The following is a 16,002-nucleotide window of genomic DNA, read 5'->3' on the forward strand; positions in this document are numbered from 1 at the left end:
AGGTTCTTAAGATGTTGACCTGTGACATCTCTATTGCACCCTAGAGAAAGATTTCAGGAGGAGCACAGTCACTGCCTCATATACGCACACGCTCTCTCACAAACACACACACACACACACACACATATAAGATCTGGAGGTAAAATGTGCTAGGATAGAGTCCTTGTTGGCCCTCAGTGTCCCCTCTGTGCTCTCAACATTCTTTTTAGGGCATGGGGCTTTTCCAACGCATCATCGTCTAAAAAAAAAAAAAGGAGGAAAAAGATTTGATACATAAAATTCACAAAGCACTTAACAATAGGTATCTAAACTAATACATACAATATAAATAAAAAAAAAGAGAGAAAACATTGAAAAGTTTGCATTATAATTAAAAGCTACACAAGCTATACAAAAATGCCAGGCAAGCATACTGAGATGCAGTCCTGCACAAGCAAATAGTAAAAGTGTATAACATTTTTTTTTCATTATATATACTGGCAGCAATAAAAAAACAAAACGCTGACTTCAGAATAACACACAATTTTTTTTTTTCTTGTAGACTCAGCCCCCTGCCTGGAAGTTTTCTTTGAGATTGCAAATGAGCACAGGAACTAAACTGGATTAAAACTATGGACGAGCATGCCTTGAGGCATAATCACTATGTTTATTGACTGAAATTAATTTAGAGTTAATACGTCGCTGTACAGGTATTTATTCAGGACAAAAATTCTCCCAGGGAGGCGGAATTCCTCTGCTTTACTGGTTAAAGGTGTCGCTTTCGCCAACACTACAAAGTGTTTGAATCGCATGAGCAGTTAGGTGAGGTGAATTAAAAAGAGTAGGCCTGGCTCACCTAGAAAACAGAATAGCTAGGCAAATACATTTTGGCCATTTGTTCAATGCAAATAGAAGAGTTGGGAAATGAGTATTAAGAACTCAAGCTTTCTGGATATATATATATATATGCATAATTCTACAATAAAATATCGAACAAATCTGGAGGTTAACATTTTTTTAACAACAGTAAAGAGCATAAACCATGTGGAGTTTGACTTTTCAATCAGATTTGGACCACTTTTATACGTTTACAATACAAAAAAATCCAAATGCAGTTTGCTTAGTCAGCAGATTGATGGGTTTTTGTAACAAAACATTTTAAGGTTTTAAAATTATACATGTAAATCACTGACTTTTTTCTGACTTCTGACATATGACATAATGACATATGTCGAGTCAAAGGTCAGAACCTGGCGAGGCAGTCAGTCAGTCAGTTAATCAAACAATCAATCATTTTTATTTATATAGCGCTTTTAACAACACAGGTTGCATCAAAGCACTGTAAAGCACAGTTATTTATGTTAGAATTTAAAACCAATCGATCTGCTTCAGAGGACATGTGATAACCCCCCAAAAGCCTATAGGTTGATTTTACATCATAATACTTGCGAATAGATACAATTTATGGGGCTTAAAAATAATGGCTGCGATCCACCAGCATTACCAAGCTAGGAAGAGCCACAATGAAAAGAAAAAAACAACAACTCATCATCGTTCGTCTGAAAGAAAAAAGTCATATACACCTAAGATGGCTTCAGGCGAGTAAAATATGGGGTTATTTTTATTTTTGGGTAAACTATTTCTTTAACTAACATAATACAGTTCTTATTAATCTTTGTTAACCTTGATTCATAAAATGAAAAATAAAATTTTTAAGTTCATGTTAGCTCACAATGCATTAACTAATGTTAACAAACACTTATGATTTTAATAATACATTAGTAAATGTAGAAATTACCATCAACTAGATTAATACATGCTGTAGAAGTATTGTTCATTCTTAGTTCATGTTAACTAATGTTGTTTACTGTTCACTAATGAATGACTAATTAGTTAACAACAACGAGCATTTGCAATTCATTCGATCTTCACGTCTGCACTGAGAAAGTGGTTAAAGGGTCAGAGATACTCAAAAAAACAAAAAAAACACCAGATGGCAGCCAATCATTTTGAGAGGCAGGTAGTGATATTTGTAACCAGTGTTTAAAGTTTGCTGATTATACTCACTTACTGCTAAATTAAGTTTTTAAATGATATCGTTAACACATTGGATGTAGTTCTCTGGATGTAGATATATATATTATAGTTAAATATTAGACATGTATTTCATTAAGTAGTCGCCAAGCTTTGCATATTAAAATGACACTACATTTTTACTTTGGGTATTCAGAAAAGGTTTGCATTTTTCCAACTGCATTTGCATTTATGTATGATGACTATATTGGTCCTATGACCAATTTACAAAAAAAACATAGCTTGAGTAGGGGAAATCAAATTGAAATTTGAAAAATAATGAAAGAAAGAAAGAAAATGTAATTTTTCTATTTATCTTTCGTAAAAAGTTTTCTCTCTCTCTTCAGGTGAATGACCATTATAAAATGCTGTTTTTAGTGGCCTCCATGTTTTGAGGCCTGCAACGTGAACATAGTTAAAGACACACCTACCTCAGCTTCGCTGAGCCATAGGAATCTAACAGTTGTGTGCTGGCTAACTCCAGATTCCAGTCACACAACTCAAGAACCTTATGACACTCCACCCTTGTTTTCAGGCCAAGACAGAAGAGCTGCTCCACCTGGGCACCAAAAGAAAAGTTTGATAAAAGAAGAATGTATGAATATACTTCCAGTCTCAGTACAAATAATGTCCCAAAAACAGAGTAATAAGTAAAAAGATTTACGATGTATTTTTGTGTTTTGATTACTTATTACTTATTACAATTAGATTACCCCTAACCAGCCAGTGAATCATGATTACTGTGATGGCTGTTACCTTCAAGTAGTGTACAGCCTTCTGTACATTCCAGCTGTGATTCTGTAAAGCCGTCTGACATTCTTCAATCGTTACTCCGTGGACAGCCTCCTGCACCTAAACATGGCAAATCCAATAACTGTAAATCTATAAACAGTCCTTAAAGTGGTAGTTTTGGAATAGTTAGAGATAGTAAAGGGAGTTCTGCAGTGCATTTAGCTTTTGACATGACTGAATCAAGTTTAAATCTGTACATGTTTGCAAGTGCAGTAACTTACTATTTGCACTTAGTGCAAGTAACCTCTGTTTTCAAATTAACTGCCATTTATCTTCTGTCACCTTGGATACATATTCTCATGAGTTTCTCATCTTCGCCCCAAAATGGTTGTTTAGTTTTTGCCTTAATGGAGTTATCCATGTAGTAAAGGTAGGATCAGAATCAGAATGTGCATATTACGTGCCACTGCTTCCATCCACCATCTTGCTCAACATCTACACCTGATTTGAACTTTTTCAATGTAAGTAAATATAAATTTGTGTGGAGGGTCAAGCTGGGCTGTTCCTGGCTGCCACAATGTTCACACTTAGCGTATTTTTTGAAGCTGTCAGCGTCTCTTTTACATTAGAATCCTATGGAGTAAACAGTGTTTTTAAAAAAGCCCTCAGCACTTTTTAAAACACCACAGCCAGCGTCTTTTTCTGCAGTTCAGAGTGTCTTTTCAATTTGAAAAAGTCAACCACGTCAAGTGCCCTTTGACAGTTGACCAATGACCAAGTGAGTAGCGAGATCTGTCTTTTCTATAAACAACAATAAAAAAATGGAGAAGCTGCTGACAGATAAACTGATCATGCTAGTCTCGGAGCACAAGAAACGTCATTGTGAATTGACATTTTCATCCCTGTTAACTTCAAAAGCCAACACAAGAGCCAACTTTTGACGCTTTCTTGACATTTCTGCAACACACACGCGCTAGGCTACTGTTGCAGCTGTTGTTATAGAAACAAAAGACGCTCTCTGCTGCTTTTTGTAACAGACACTATCAGTGTTTTATTTTACTTGTCAGAAAAGACGGCAAGTGTGAACACGGCATAACGGAATAAGCTATGGACTTTCTTTAAAGTACTTGTTTTGCATACCAGAAAACCCTTCATGTCCAGCACTGTATGCATGGATTTCAGTGCTGAAGTCCATGCTCCAGTGTTAAATTATAAGCAAATCTTTTTAAAACGTATGCTCTTATGATTCCGTGGACAAAATCCTGTGAAATCATCTGTTTTCAATGTAGCTAACCTCGCATTACTTCATGTCTCTTCCCACTCAAACTATGACCAGGTCCTTTACTGCAAAAAGATGGTCACTTTTGACACTCTGAAGTAATGAAACTGTGACACCAAGTATTTTTATTTATATATAAATAAAGGCACAATTTAAAAGGGAGAGCCCTGAGACCTTGTTTAAACATATCCAAAGTTTCCTCTTTGCTCTGTGATGTATTTTTCACTGCGTGAGAATGTGTGTAGTGTGACAGCTGTATTGTTTGTCAGTCATGGCAACAGTAACTAGGGAGGGAGGGTCATTGCGAACAATCAATTAAGACACCACACAGTCAGCCCAAGCCACTCATGAATAATTCATAAAAAGCACATGACAGCTCATATAGGATGCATATACAAGTTTCAAAACAACTACTAATAACATGAATCGGTTTAAAATAAATCTTCGAATCTCTCACCAGTTTGACTTTGTCATGGTTGCTGGTGCTGTCAGTCCTGTTAAATGAGCCATCAGAGCTTACTCGGCACAGGCTGAGTGAGTTCTTCAGCCCCCCTCTAAATCCAGAGCCTGTCAGACTGCTGTTGTTATTGGAGGAGAAATTGGACTTGAGCTCCCTTGTTGATGAACCATGGGCTTGACGGTGGCTGTGTTTACCTGCTTCTTTTCCTCACCACTCTCTGCCTCTTTGAAAAACTTATCATAGCGATCCAAATAAGGAGGCCTCTCAGGCAGGAGGTAGTAGTGCGTGTTGCTGACCTTCTTCCCATCACGTACGATAGGCAGAATGCACGGCCCTTTGGCTGGCTCCTTATCTTTGCCCTGTGCCTGGATGACCTTGGGAGCAGCATATTTGGGATCGGAGGCGAAGCTCTGAGTGGTCGGCATTAGTTTAGCAGGTGAAGTGGAGAGGTAGGATGTGCCGTAGATGGAAGAAGCTGAGCAGAGGCTGCTGCGAGTCTGAGGGGAGCCCACGTGTGGACTTGGTGTGCGAGAGCCTGGCTGGAGAGAGGATCTCGAGGAGGAATCTGAGGAGGACGTTCCTTATCATCCTCATTTCCAGAGATTGGAGACAGCTCACCTGACCAGCGAGCATAATCGCCACCTGCACGTTTGACTGGACGGGGTGGTATGGGGATACGTGGTGGTATTTGTGGTTTGTCCTCAGAAAAAGTTAGTACTATCTGCCGGTGTGGCTCCAGACCAGGGCTAGTAGAGGTCACAGGTACATTAAGATGCCTCATACACTCTTGCTGTAGCTCCTGGAAGATCTCAGTGGACTGCGAGAAGGTGCTGGCATTGCTCTGCCTGCAGGGCAAAAATAAATTGTCTTCTATATGAGGCTTACATTCTCCAGTAGGAGTGCAGGACATACGTGGAGAACATAGTTCATCAGCTCCTCGTTCTGCACTGTTGATGGAGCTCACTTCAAAGTCATCCTCATCTTGTGCTACATCATCATAGGCTGGGGGTGGAGGGAGAGGCCGGGCATCCCAGTCCACCACTGGGGTAGGGTGAAGGGGGCGGGGTAGAGAGCGTGAGGGGCTCTGTGGAGGAGTTCTATCTAAAATGTTCTCTGCATCAAGCGCCAGTTTAGCCAGGGTTGGAATCTGAAGCTCCACCACAGGAGATGGTGAAGGTGTGGCCCATGGAAACTCTTCGCCAAAGTCTATGAGTGACACTTCTGTGGGAGTGCTGCTCCCTGGAGTCCGCACACTGTATGTGGAACGATCACCTAATTTTGTAGCACAGACCCATGCAGCTGGTTTGAGCTTAAGGCCCTTCTTCTTCAGAGAGAGCCGCCGAAGGCCTGATGAAGTTTGGTCCTCGTCCTCAGCAACAGCATCGTAGGAGGGTTCTAGTCACATGACAAAAACAAAATTGTAAACAAATATTTGCTGAAATGTCTGTTGAGCTTGACATGTAATGTAACGACAGGAACTGTAAAGCAGAAGAAATGTTTTTTGTGGTTAAATCTTGACACTGGACCACAAAAACACAAAACGTCACAAAAACACAACTCAACTCTTCGTAGCTTCAACTTCAAGGGTTTGTGAAACTACTGCCAGTATAAATTACTGTCTGATCTCAAAACTAAATGCTTTTGTGCAAGAAAAATAAATAAATGATAAAGGAAAAACATGTTTAATGAATTTACAAAATTAACCTAATCATAAAGTTAACAAGTAAAATACTAAAAAACTAATAAAAAATGAAAATGCTAATGAAAAAATCTAACAGTCTTGTAACAAATACATTAAAACGTTACTACATGTATGTTATTAGAGGCCATAATGTTTCAGCAAAGTTATCTCAGCATTTCAGTTCCAAGTCAGTCAAATGCAGTTCTTAAAAGAGATTTGCCGATGCCTTGTCAAGTAAGAGCTCTGTAAACAGCATCATTTTGGTTTTTAAAAAAAAGGACATTATGGAATCAGATGTTTACCAAATGTCATGTCAGTGCATGAAACCACAGCAAACACATGACAAACAAATAACTAAAAAACTGGAGCAATTTAGAGAAAAACAAAGGGAATGAAAGAGCAAAGCACAAATGCATACAATACAGATGAGCTGTACCTTTGAAGCAAGGGTGCTAAAAGAGAACAGAGGGGGCATAAGCAGTGCTTAAACTGAACTGAGGGTCCACACTTACTCTTAACCAGCAAAGAAGGCTGAGGGGGCCGAGGGGGAGGCTCCTCTGCAGAGCAAGCAAGCAAGTTAAAGATAGCATATGCAACAAAAAAAGCAGGTCAGAAAGGGAAAAAAAACATAAGAACAATAAGTACACAACAGAGAAAGAAGAAAAATGCACAAAGCATGAGGATCTGCATTAAAGAAGTTGTGAACTGAAAATGGCTAAATATTTTAGATTCTGAGAGCCTCTCCCCATTAGTCATTCATTTGGATTACAGGGTCCCCACACTTTTTAATCAATAAGCTAACTTCCAGGCATGTATGATTTCTAGAAAAGCATTTGAATGATTTAAATGTTTTTTTTTCTCCAGTAAATCATTTAAAGTACTCTCAGATGTGTAGTTTACTTGATTTGTTCTAAACTGGGAAAAATCATTCAAATGTTTCTTATATTTGGCTAGACTCATTTGAGGACTACCTTCTCATTGGCTGCAATGTCTATTAACCATTCCTGTTCTTGGTTTTAGCTCATAGCGGCATTTACCAATTTTGAGTGAGAAGAAACACTGCTTTTCAATAAAACAGTTGTGCTGCCTAATATTTTTGCTGAATCTGTAATACATTTTTTTTTTTACATTACATGATTTCTTCTGGACTAAAAACACAATTAAAAATAACTTAACATTTCTTGTTTTCTATGACCATTGGAAGCATGTTTAATAATGTTCACACTTTACTAATTGAAACGCATTGGCTTACTCTTAGCACGTCCAGGAGTTGAGTTGGTCTGGCAGAGTTAAGATCCAGTCCCAGCACATCTGGAGGATCCATGGGATTCCCAAGATAAAGACTGCAAAAGTAACAGAATGACAAAAGCATTTAGCAGCCCATCAGTCTACAGAGGAGACCACTTCTTTGACCTAAGTTTCGAGAAAAACAGGCTCTGGAACTCTGCCAAACGATGATTTAATGACACTGTATAAGCAAAGTAATAAAAAGACAATTCAGATTTTAACAGCAGCCCTTACATTTCACTGGATGTTTTATAGAGGTATTTACAGCTGTGATATCAGTTGATGCAGCCAAGTTCATGGCAGAGCTAGAGTGCACTGTGTTCTACTGCCACCTTGTGCTGATGAAGTAAAGTGCTTAGATGCTGTCATGTACAAAGACTTGGGATGTGGCTCCATGTAAAGTGAATGTAGCAATCTACTTATTGGCCGTGACAGAAGTCACTGTCCATCCAGCGGACAGGCCCTCTAATCTACACACACTTTTCATGCTAGTCCTATATATAAAAAGATATAAAAGAGAAGTGTGGTTCTGTGGGAGGTTAGTAGATCACAAACATGTTTTGCAAGAACAATTGTTACATAACACACTAAAACAACACATACGTGCATTTAAACCAGCTATAGAGTCAGCCAATAGAACGATTAATCAGCCAGTTTAATGTAAAGTTAAACTGATAATTTACTGTGTGGCCAATTAATACTTAAGGTCTCAAAAAGTAAAATTTTAGGAGTAGAGCCACTCTACTCCTTAAAAAAATTGGCACTAGCATTTGAAAAATTAGTTAAAATCTAACTAAAACAGTTAACATTTTTTATTTCAGAGAATACGATAAAAACTGCAGAAATATACGTGACATTACGTTTAAGTGACTCACTCATCGATCCTGTCAGGAAAACCCCAGCAGCGGTGAGGGTTAGTGTCTCCATGGCCTGTGTGAATGAAGCTGTTCTTCAGTGGACGGCTTATGTCATGGGCAGAAAGACCTGCCACTGACGTGACTGTGTTCCTGGGAAACTGACCAACCTTCAGGTGCGCTTGTTCTGACCTCTCCACCAGTAGTTCTCTGCCCTGCAGGACACAGAGACAGTCAAAAGACAAAAACATAGCATCTCTCTCTTATTTGGCTACTTTATTATAGAGGGCTGGGAACTGAGAAATTATTCTTACATACAGTTTTTGCAATCAGTATTGAATAGTTTCTCAATGAGTGAATCATATGAGCAGATTCTTGTTAGTAAAACAATAGCAGTGAACCATTCTTGAGAAATTATCGATAATTCTCATCTCTATATCTAGACCAAATTTTAAAGAAGGCCTCAAAGTGACTTCAGTTCATTTTAAATTTGACAAAATGTGAAGTAAATAAACTGAAGACTTTTTTTTTTCCTTCAAAGGACCCCTTATGTTCTCAACCTAAATTTCTTTCTTTTGTTGAGCACTAATAAATTTTATTTCTGTTGTTGTGCACAAAAATTAATTAAATAATGTGCACCTTTTAATTATTATTTATGGATTGACTATCCTTCTATATTGCATGGCGATTTTTAAAACGAACAAACGGAATATATTTTTTCAAAATAATGATTGAGAAAATTTTAAAATCTATATTCTAAATCATTGTAGCAAGACATAAATGAGTGGCAAAATCATGTAAATTCACTGGTTAAAAGTATTAAATGTAAAAAAATGTCTGGATTGGACTGTTTTTTTTTCTTCATCTTGTCTGTCCTAAGATCACTCACTATAAAATGAAAGTGTCAAATCAATCATGAATCCATAAGCCCCATTACATTTTATATAAAAGCTCACCTGCCCTCTATGATGGTAATGACATCATTCATCTGGATTTGAAGCTTGTCAGGTTCATCAAAGTCTTGCAGGGCCCTCATGTCTGTAGGCATGGTCTCTACTAGAAATTCCCTTAGAGCCACAAAGGTGGGCCTGTCATCTGGTTTCTGAGCCCAGCACTGCATCATGACATTATAGATGTCCTGAGGACAGTCCTCAGGCTTAGGCAGCCGTTCACCCTCTTTATCTATTTTGTGAAGAATCTGTCACAAACACATTTCATTTTTTTCTTACCCAGTAAGTAAATACAATAATAGCATGATCACTACTCAGAAGCAAATGTAATATTAAGCTCTAAATGTCTTAATTTTTTGAGATAACTGTCAAATATCAAAGCTGGTCTTTTATTTAGCAGATGTTTACTAAATGGAAATTCACTAAATGGAGTACATGAGGAGGGGTACCTGACTACCATTTAGACCCAGCCATGGCTCCTGACCATAGGTAAACATTTCCCACAGGGTCACACCAAACATCCATGTGTCTGTTGCGTGAGAAAATGTGCGCGTCTTCAAACTCTCTGGGGCACACCTATTTAAAAAAAAAAAAACACCATTCCAAAATTAGGTCAGTAGAATAAAATACCCGTAAATAAACAACCCACCAAGGGGAAAATTACACGAGGATCATGAACAGTTCATTTAATCAAATCGAGTGCCACAAACAATGACCTCATTCAAATTCAATTTAAATCCTGAGCTCTGGCCTGTGGCTGCATACAAACAAAACCAACCAAATTATTTAAAGCTCTCCGTATCCCTTCTCGACAGATTCAAACCACATGCAAACAAACTCTTCAATTGTAAATATATATCCAGTCTCTCCAACCCTCTCCCTCACCAGGCAAATGGGACTTTGCGATGCTCTTGCATGACGTAATGGTCATCATTCTTAGGCAGCGCCCTCATTAGCCCAAAGTCACCGATTTTGACCTGCTCATTAGAAGCTAGGAGGATGTTTCTGGCAGCCAAGTCTCGATGGATGAAAGCGCTTGGACTCTAGGTAGCCCATACCATTGGATATCTGGATGGTGTACTGACACAAAGTGGAAATGAGGAAATGACCCAGGGTCTTTCAAGCGATCAGCATGGAGCCGAGAGGTGCAAGCTCAGTCACCTTAATAAATAATAAATAAGTAATAAAGACAGTCATTAGGGAAGGAAGCAGAGGAGAAGAGGGCACAATATTAAGTTTCATTTCATTTCACAACTGAAAAATTGGAGACAATGAACACTGCCAATCAGGAATAACTCGAGAAGTCAGTGTCAGCAAATAATGAGTCTAAGAGAGCACACAAATGTCAAGCCTTATTTTAGCTCACCCTCCCTTCTCAAGACCTTGATACTTTAACACCCTGTCTTTGCCACCAATTTGATGTAGACGTTAACTGGCACACTCACTCACCATCTTCATGGGGTGTGTGAGGACAACTCCGTAGAGACGGATGAGGTTCTGGTGGTCAAGAGAATGCATGGCATTGACCTCACGGATGAAGTCATCCAGAGCATCTGGTTGGTTGAGCACATCTGTCTTCAGACACTTCACTGCCACATTGAGCTGAGGAGTACATGTTGAAAGAACAACTCAGTCAGGAAATCAGCACAGATTCATCACAAGTCCCTGCATGAGAACACATCTGGCCTTTGCTGGGGAGAGCTATCAGCAGCTGGACTAACCTGTACACATCACAATCCCACACACGCTAATGACCCCCTCTGAGACCTTTGTCTACCCTGTTGCTGGTCAATACTGAAGTTCAGAGCATAATCGCAGAGCAAATTTATTCCTGTGCTCAGCTTGGACTCTGGGTGAAGCTCCACCTTTGGAAAGAAATCATTTAACATCTGCCATTAATCTGCCTAAATTTTGTCCAGAGCCATCTGCATTACTTCATGAGCTTAAATGGATTTTGAATGATTAAAAATATTTTTACATTTTCAAAGAGAACTGTAAATAAAATCACATCTTTCAGTATGTCACGCTTCTTTAAGTTTAAAGGAGGTGTAAATCAATAACAGTTTTGGATACATGAGTTTGGCGCTTTATGTTTTGCACCTGTTGCTTCTGTTGTGTAGTTGTCTGTAATTGCCTTGCATGTGAAAAGCACTTTAATCAGATTTCTGAGGAGTTAAGCATGTACAGCGTAGAATACAAACACAAGTATCACATTGAGTGCCAGTGGTTTGTTCAAATCATAATTTCTATGTTTGAAAACCAGCAATAGTGATGCTTGCCATAAAGGCTATAATCATTAAGCTGGATGAGGGTGTTTGAATGTTACAGATATGAAAAGAAGAGTTGACATAAATCTCAGCTTGGTCCTGACATTGTTCTGTACAGTGTAATGAAGCAGTGTTTGATCTGCACAGATGGCCACGGGAAAGATGTTCCCACTCAAGTCCCATGTGCAAAGAACCCTTTGGTGTGCAATACACACTATCACTACAGCCTCCGGCTCAGTTCACACGACATCTGACCCTCATCAGGTCATTAGAGGCCCGTCTCTCCCACAAACCTCCTCTGGAGAACACAGCTGCTACAATGACACATAGAGATCAGCCCTGAAACAGGATGTTCACATGGAGCCCTGGAACACTTTAAGGGAAAGGTGGAACCACAGATACAAAGTGTCTGAAAGCTATTCTTTTGTTGATCTCAGTCTCTGAATGTCATAAACAATGTTCCTGCCAAAATGTGTAATAGTCATTAATGCTCACACTTTAAAAGGTCCAATTCTCAACCCTTAAACTATTAACTACAGCTTTTGCCTCAATACACTGCTGATTTCACTGCTAATAGTTAGCAAAGTAGTTATTAAGTTCAGGTATCGGGAAGAATTAGGGATACAGAAAATTTCCAACAAGAATGTGTGCTTTATAAGCACTAATAAACTGCCACTTTGTTAATAATAGGCATGCAAATAAACAACTAGTTAATAGCGAGAACTGTTCTCTTTATTAAAGTGTTAGCTCAATTTCTGATTTCACATGTTTGAGATTTTAAAAAAAGAATAATAAACATATCCCTAAATTCTCAATAGTACAATATGAATCCTAATCTTGAGTACATCCTGGTGTATGACAGAGATGGTGGCATCCGCAAATCTTTTTATTTTATTTTAACAAAGCTCCCTCTCTTTGCAAACAAATGCAAACAGCATTTGTCTCTTCCCCCACTCTCCATTAGAATAAATTCAGAATTGTGATTTTTTTGGTGCAATTCTCCTATAATTCTGGTTCATGAATAAAAAAATGTTTTCAAAAATTTAATGAAGGAGTCAATGAATTTTACAGTGCAAACATCAGTGCAGCATGAAGCTACAAAAAAATGGCACTATTGCAGAGCTTGTGGTTTATTTTTTTTTTCTCCATGCAAGTTAAAGAGAGATTCAGTCATAGTTCCCTAGGTATATGTGACTTTTTTTCTTTCAGATAAATGCGATTCTGAGTTATTAATTGTCCTTGCACTTCTAAGCTCTGTCATTGAAGTGGGTGGGTGTTTCCCCTTTTACAGTCCAAAACACGTTATATAAAGTGCTCACATGGTACCGGTGGTCAATTAGGCCTGTGGCGAATCAACGTTCTTGTAGGCGCAAAGGAAACTACATTTCTTACTTTAGCAAAGGAAAACCAGTGTTATATTGGCTTATATCGAAATCCTCCAAAATTCTTTAATAACCTCGGTTCTAATTCGTGATATTCAGTATTTTGTTCTTTTTCGCATTTGTCACTAACCATATACACCTAGGATGGGTGAACTAACCTTTTAAGCCTCTCACTCAGAACAGGCTTTAGGTCTACTCACCACTTTTCCATTTGGTGTGAACCACTCTCACGCTTGACAACACCGAAGGAACCATCACCCAGTTTCTCAAAGAGAGCAAGTCTTTCTCACTAATGAGACAGGTGAGGGTCTGCTGCTGGCCATCCACTGGAGGAGTGTGTGGTGAGTTTTCGGAACGTACTGGCCGGCTGAGGGATTGAAGTCTCCTTCTGGTCTCTTGCACACTAAACACCTTGGAAATAAACAACAATGAAGTCAAATGAGAGAGAGAGAGAGAGAGAGAGAAAGAAAGAGAGAGAGAGAGAGAGAAAGAGAGAGAGAGAGAGAGAGAAATTCCATAAAGAACTGCTCTTTTCTAATTGGTTATCAGCTCTTGAGGCACTTTGTATGAGGAGGCTGTGAGTTGGCCAAGGAGAGCTGAGCTATCAAGAACCAGAGTGTGGGCTGAGTGAATCCAGGGGCTACAAACTCAAGGGACAAGGAGAATGGACATGAACGAAAGGTGGAGGGAGTGAGATGACTTTAACCCCACTAAAAACAGTGATCATGACTTTAACCACACAAAAACAGACAAAGATCAGATTAGAGGAGAGTGGTGACACTGCAAAAGAAAACAGAAATAGAGAAGGCCAGAACGCAATGTCTGTAGCCTTGAGAGTGAGAGCCTGGATGTGACGTGACAGGCTGAAAATAGAAGAACTGAACTGGGACCAGAGTGAATATAGAGGATCTAGACAGAGCCTTGAACCCCAGACTACTGTCTGATAACCATACACATAGCAAACATATATTACACACTGACAAATGCCTCAATGAGTAACAAATCCAAACTCATCTTTCCATCTCGGTTCTGGACTTTCCATTGACATTTGTATACTGACTCTGAGCCAATGATATTTTTTCCTGACCCTTACAATAGCTTTTTATATTTTTACACCTTTATTTAGACATTAATTAGTATGTTTATAGGAGTTGTTTTAAAGCCCAAGGACAGTTGCTTTCCACAATATAGATGATTCAGATTTAACTGTCCACATAGCTACTGCCACCAAAAAGTCTGTCATAAAACACATTCAAACACAAAACTATATATGCACCCAAACATATTTGCATGAAAGTAACATTTGAAACAGGATAGCACTTACTAAAGCATGCCTACACACTAACAGTGGAGTGAGGAGGCAGATTACTCAGTCTGTTCCCGGTGCCAAGAAGCGGAAACAAACAGGTGTAATTTTAGAAAGCTCTCATCCTCTCAAGCCACTTCCTGTGCAGGCCCAGGCCAAAGCTGCAACTAAAGCCTTCACACAGGCAAGAAATAAGTGTCCAATATGTGTGCATGTGTGTGTGTTGGATTCATTATTTGATATAAGTGGCCAAGTGGATGGTCAGTATATTGAAGATTTATAATCAAACTGTGTGCATATGTGACTTCATAAAAGGAGTTAACGTAATCATTTTCAATTTCAAATGTTCATTATTGTACCATTAGCAAAACAAAAGCTTGACCCTTTTTAACATTAAAGGAACAACTGTATACTTTATTTGTACCTAAAAGGTTTAGCAGTACCCTGCACCTAACATGCATCTTTTAGGGTTAAATAAGGTCCACCATTGTCCATTTAAGGGTACTGCATCAATGGAAAGCAGCTGTACCCCAAAAGAGTAAATTTTTGTGCATTTTTCCTGACAGTGTATGGGAGTAGAGGATATCTGTGTGTGTGTGCTTCATTTAACACAAGTGTGCCATTTCTGGTGCCAAAGGTCAAGATGTCCTCTCATCCCACAAACACAGGAATGTGCCCTACAAGCTGATGGTTTAGACAAGAGCAATCATTTGTCAATCCTGTGTGCATATCACTCCCACATGCACACTTCCTCTCAGCACATACCTGAAACTGGAGCACACACAGACATACAGTCTATAAATGTAAATATAAATGAGTAGGAGATTAATGACGTGGCAAGTAAGATGGAGCTTTTAAAGACAGATTAATTCTGTGGTCTCTCTAATTCTAGCCTTGGCTCTTTGTGCGCTGTTAGAAAATGAGATGCCAGTATGGCACAAATACACACTTAACACACACATTCAAGGAAACAAAACATTGTAGTGGTATTTTAAATATTAAAAACAGAGCAGAGCATGCCAACATAATACACAGTTGTTGCTGTTTACTCATGTTAAAACTGACTCTTTGGTCTACACCACCCAGACATCCAGCTAGGAAACAATTCTCATACTGAGGACACACTATAACCAGCAATACAGAAACAGCTCAAAGCAAAGTATACATTTATTTAGGTCAGTTTATTTGTATGCTATAAAAATATTCTGGGAAAGCAAACTGCTCCTTTTATGCTGTCTGATATAGCTCCTAGCTTATTTTATCTCTACACCAAACCAACCTTCACAGAGTTTGACAAACCTGAAACAGGCCTTTACATTTATAATAACCTAACCCTAAACACATTTACAAATAGATGTAGTTTTTTTGGCTTTTTAATAAATGTATTCAAAAATAGCTTAAGGAGAAGAAGTTAAAAAGAAACTGTGACAAAGAATGCATCCAGGTTGACTCTTAATACTAGTTAATAATACCACTCTGGGTCATTCTTGCCAAATTACAAGGGGTAAAATTACTTTAGAAAGATGCAAACCTTTGTGTTATTTGCATATAAACAATGCATACGCATGCTGCCGCTTACATGAAACACAAGCAGAGGACAGCATGTGAAGGTGCTCATCAGTCACACATAATCAGTCGCTTTCAAAACCATTTATGTTTGCCTTACAAAATGTACTATTTATTGTCTTCATGCAAACATTCTTGCCAAACCAAATACAACTTCTGTTAATATCAAGCATAACATTTATGACA

The 16,002-nt window shown here is 38.6% G+C and overlaps 1 pseudogene; it reads right to left on the reverse strand.

Moving 5' to 3' along the window:
- Nucleotides 1-203: 203 nt before the first annotated feature.
- The window catches only part of LOC122361124, a 16,093-nt pseudogene continuing 294 nt past the window's right edge, over nt 204-16,002 (reverse strand).

Source organism: Puntigrus tetrazona, chromosome 2 (assembly GCF_018831695.1).
Source record: "Puntigrus tetrazona isolate hp1 chromosome 2, ASM1883169v1, whole genome shotgun sequence".
NCBI lineage: Eukaryota > Metazoa > Chordata > Actinopteri > Cypriniformes > Cyprinidae > Puntigrus > Puntigrus tetrazona.